Consider the following 5000-nt stretch of genomic DNA (forward strand, 5'->3'; position numbering starts at 1 on the left):
TGGCCGCGGGCCGGCACGGCGTACCCGCGACCGCCCCGTATAACAAATCCGTTTTACACGGCGGGGTGGGTGCGGTCGTGTTTACAGGACGAGTCCGGGCGAACTAACCGGGTCTGTGATTGGCCGGCGCGCACCTGCAATGCGTCAGGCAGCCGCGCGGACTGTGCCGTGTCGCGCCGGCTACCGGGTCAAAGCCGGGCTTAGGCTTCTCTCTTGCCTGCGCTGCGAGAGAAGAACCGTTGCGAATACGACGGATCGCCGTTTTTCGGATATACGCGACCGGTCTCCCTCTCGCCTGCCTGCCTGCTGCTGCTGCTATTGCTGGTTCTTGCCTGCCTTCCCCCTTTCCGCTCTTTCTCAACTCCCTTCTTTCATGATACTCTACGCCGCGCTTTCGCCTCCCCCAATCGACGACGGCTGTCGCGTTGCAGCCCGCTCTCCTGAATTCCGTTGCCGATCCCGCTACCCACCCTCTTTTCCCTGTATCCTCGAATCATCGATGGCTTTCTTTCCGTTCTTTCCGTTCTTTCGTCTCTCGATCGCTCTTTTCTACGATTTCTTTTCTCGTGCTTCTTACGTGCTCTTTCGGATCGCTGCGCTTCGTCGCACTTCGTTATCGACCGATGACGATCGGCGTCGCCAACTTGCGTTCATTTCTACCAATGTGGATTAACTTCAATCTCGATTTTAATTTACTTTTTATATATAATTCTTAGAATTTTTAAAACTGGAAATGGATAAAAAGTAAGTTAAACCGAGATTAAACTGAATCTACAGGGTGGCGAGCGAAATGTTATACCGGCACTTTAATTTTCAAACTTTAGTCATTAATTCGATAATTTTGTGCTAAATTGAGTTAAAAAAAAAATTATACATGGAGACTATTAATTTTGATCTTAACGAGCAAATAATTAAAAATATGCAATTTTTTATAAAAGACTTCAAAAAAAATTTCAAATAAAAATTGTATGATATAAAAAGAAGATGGTCAATATTATGACGTTCTCCTTAATACCGTTTAAAAAAATATTTCTTTGTAAAGCTTACAAATTTTCGAAATATTCGTTAAGATTAAAATAAATCACTTGTATAAACTAAATGTACTTTGTCCACCACTCTATACATAGAAATGAATTAAGTATATTTACAATTGCGTAAACGTAATTGCTAGTGATTGTAGTTGTAAGAATTAACCAATCATAGTCGAATATTCTTATCATATTCGGCTGTGATTAGTGAATTCTTACAACTATAACTTCCATTGCGACTACGCTTCCGCAATTATAGAATAGACTTTACTCAATCCTCTATTCGTTTTCGTTGCAGGGCTCTTTGAATTGCGTTGTTGCGAAATCGAGGACGATGAAAGCGCAGCGATTCGGTCTCATATATGTAATGTAGGAGATTTCGCGCCTAATAATTCTCCTTTAAATTTATTGCGTAATACAAACCGATCCTCTCCTCTCGCCATGGCGTCTCACCCTTATCGATTGTCTTCCTCTTTCTTATTTTTTATTTTTTTATATTTTTAATAGAATGAGGACCTTTTAGTGCAGAAAACCGTGCCGTGGAAGACCTATCGCTCTCGTCGGACGACGACATAAATTGAATCTGCTCGAAGCGAGTCAGTTAGAAAGAGAGGAAGAGAGAGAGAGAGAGAGAGAGAGAGAGAGAGAGAGTGAATGAAAAAGAGAGAGAAAACGAGAACGAAGAGAATATATAATTTTTTCGTTCTCCTTTTCTCCATCTATCTCTTCTCTCCTTCTTCAAAGTATTGATTTGGATCTATTTCACGTTAATCTAGGCTCGACTTGGCTTCCAAGTGCAGATTCCTATTTTCTCGAGGAATTTACGGTGTAAAGCGTGAAAATTTATCGTACCCGACCGTACCGTCGTCATCGTCATAATCGTCGTCGCCCTTGTCCTCCGCATCCCTTTCCCCACACTCCTTTTGCCTTTCTCCTATTTTGCCTTCCTTCCCCACCTTCTCCTCCTCGCCCCTCTCTCTCTCTCTCTCTCTCTCTCTCTCTCTTTCTTTCTCTAGCCTACCAGTCGCTCTTGCAGTGTTCGTTTCTCTCCTTTCTCTCACCCCTCCGCCGCTGTGTCGCTTTGCCTATATCTATTTGCACTTTCCCGGTATGTGTGTCAGTACGGCAATTTGACAGTGGTGTCAGATAACGCGTAATCGCGCGGCAGATTGGAATGATTACATCCTGAGAGTTCAGAAGCAATAAATGGCTGTTTATTGATAAAATGACATTGTAGCTTAATTGCTTTCCGTCTATAGACATCTACGAAGATAAGGGGAGAACACGCGAGAAGTTCTCTCTTTCGCACTCGCGTCTTTCCGTCTCTGTCTCTCTCACTCTCTTCTCTCTCTGTCTCTTCCTCTCCCCCCTCTCTGTCTCTCTCTCTCTCTGTCTCTCTCTCTCTCTCTCTCTCTCTCTCTCTCTCTCTCTCTCTCTCTCTCTCTCGTCCTCGCAGTGTGCTCTACTTCGTATTGCTCGCGAATATAGATTATATATTCTCCAAAAGTTCTGCATTGCGTTCTGCATCTCGTAGGTATATGTATGTAACAGAAAACGTGCTCGCTGATAAGGCATTCGCTTTGAAGAATCGACGAGATTATCGTCTTACCGTCGTTGATTAACCGTATTATCGGTGCGCACGCCCGGTCGCAATAACGCGAGATCTCGCTTGGATTTGCTTTTCAGCGGTGAAACGCAAAGCAGGAATATAACCCGTGCCTCCCGTCTCCCAATTCGGCGTAGGGATTATTTTAGCGCGTCCGTGGTCGCCGACAAAGAAATATCGCCTCGTAATCCGAGGCCAAACTGTATTTATACCCGATTTGTGAATTTGCGTTATCGACATTGCCGTCACTGTCAGAGATAGGCCGTTGCGGTTCGTTTTTACCGAATTTTTACGAGGTTTTACGAGTCATATAAATACCTCGCGGAATTATATATATATATATATTTTTTTTTATGCTTGAACTGTAAATTGTAATATTCGTATGAAATATTATTAGACACTAGCATCTATTTTGACTGAATATATGACCTCCTTTGTTTATTTGTATATATTGTTTTTTGTTTATTTTGCGTTCGCTTATTTATTTTATTGAGCAGTTTTTTCCGTCGCTGTATCTCTCAATTTCATGTACTTGGCACTTTCAGCTGCACTGTTTCGCTATATTGCAGTGAGCTGTTATAATCTATATAATAATACGTATTCATGAGGTTCTTGCGCTTCAAGGGAAATTATCTCAGGGCGCTTAATAAATAGCGATTCTCTCTCTCTCTCTCCTCTCTATTATTTATCTCCCTTGATATTATGCAACTGAATTTTGGAACAGTCTATCAAATGACTTGCGAAATGAAACCTCTGAGTTCATTCAAAACAAATCTTACGTCTACCTGTTTAATATTATATAATCAACTCTCGTAATTAGCAACCTCTTTCTTAAATCGTTCTTAAATATATTCTATATACATATGCCAGCACATTTTTTTTCTTTACCTAAATATATTTTTTATATTACACACATACATTTCTTTTTTTTTCAACTCAATGTAAAAATGTACTCTACATTCATTGTAGTAACATTTGTATGATTGAATTTTACGATTCTCGAGAGGATATCTTCCTATGTAAGCGCGTAATAAATTGAGCTATCCATCTGTCTATAACTCTCTATCTCTATTATTTTTACATTAATTTTCTAGTATGTTTCTAGTTTTGTATTCGTGTTGCACATTTCTGCTATTGTATTATTTTTCTTGCGTATTTTTTCTGCAGTTATATTTACATATAACATTTCTTTCCTTTTATTATTTTCTTTTTTTAAACATTTCTTTTTATTGTTATACGTCTTTATGCTTATTGTAATGTTAAATATCTCAGCGCTCGAGAAGAGACTCTTTCTAGAGTGTGTGATAAATAAAGCCGTGTATATACCTATTTATCTCTCACCACGCGAATAACAATACAGTATTCCGCTGTCGTGTACCACCCCATTACGGCCAGTCCTTCCGCCGAGGACTTGAAATCTTTACGAAGGCGGTTACGGAGGTGGTCTACGCAAGTAACGCAAGTTGTGTCTTGTGTCGCGCGCTGCGGTGAATAATTCAACACGCCTCTTCACGAAGCCGGCCGGCTGTACACGCGCGCGCGTGAGCGGGCGTTTTCAACTAAAAATCGGTAATCGCAGATATTTAGATAGCTACGACGAGGTAAAAAGAAGAAATGCGTTGCGAAGGCCGGTCTCCGAGAAACTCGCCGCCGTCATCCGGAAAAGAAGAGATAGACATAGAAAGAAAGAGAGAGAGAGAGAGAGAGAGAGAGAGAGAGAAATTACGGGCGACAGGTGCGACTTCACGACGACGCTCGATCTCGGATCGTGCGGCGTGGCCGCGACAAAGTTTCAGTTACGACGCCACGTTCAGGGCGTCGCTTATTTCTATATTCAGGGTGACGCTATATTCAGGAAGGAAGATCGATCGCGGGACCGACACGACCGACACTTTCGAGTTCCGATGAGAACGGGAAATTGCCGTAATTTCTACGCGCGATTTCGATCTTCGACGTTTAGTCCTACGTGCGCCGACGTGCTGCGATTCTCCCCATGGTGCCGGGATGGAACTACCGGGATGAACGGACACGGACGGAGAGAGCATTTTCCCGCACCCGTGGCGTATAATCAAGAATTCAACTCGTTGCATCGATTTAGTTTCTGTACCAGAAACAAACTTGATCAGTATTCATCAGTCGCGACTGATATATCCTTCCTCGACGTTTGTTACCTAGATAACAACTGTCTGTTATCTAGATAATTATCTAGATGAAGAAATAGCTTCATCTTTATCTACTATTTATTAGAATATGTCGTCATCTTTATTTTAAATAAAACAAGTGCTATCTCTTTCAAATTATTTTAATATACAGCGAGTTTGGTATATACACCCTCCAGTGAAGAATTTTGAAATATATTCTTTTTT

The sequence above is a fragment of the Trachymyrmex septentrionalis genome, unplaced genomic scaffold (genome assembly GCF_001594115.1).
Source record: "Trachymyrmex septentrionalis isolate Tsep2-gDNA-1 unplaced genomic scaffold, Tsep1.0 scaffold20, whole genome shotgun sequence".
Taxonomy (NCBI): domain Eukaryota; kingdom Metazoa; phylum Arthropoda; class Insecta; order Hymenoptera; family Formicidae; genus Trachymyrmex; species Trachymyrmex septentrionalis.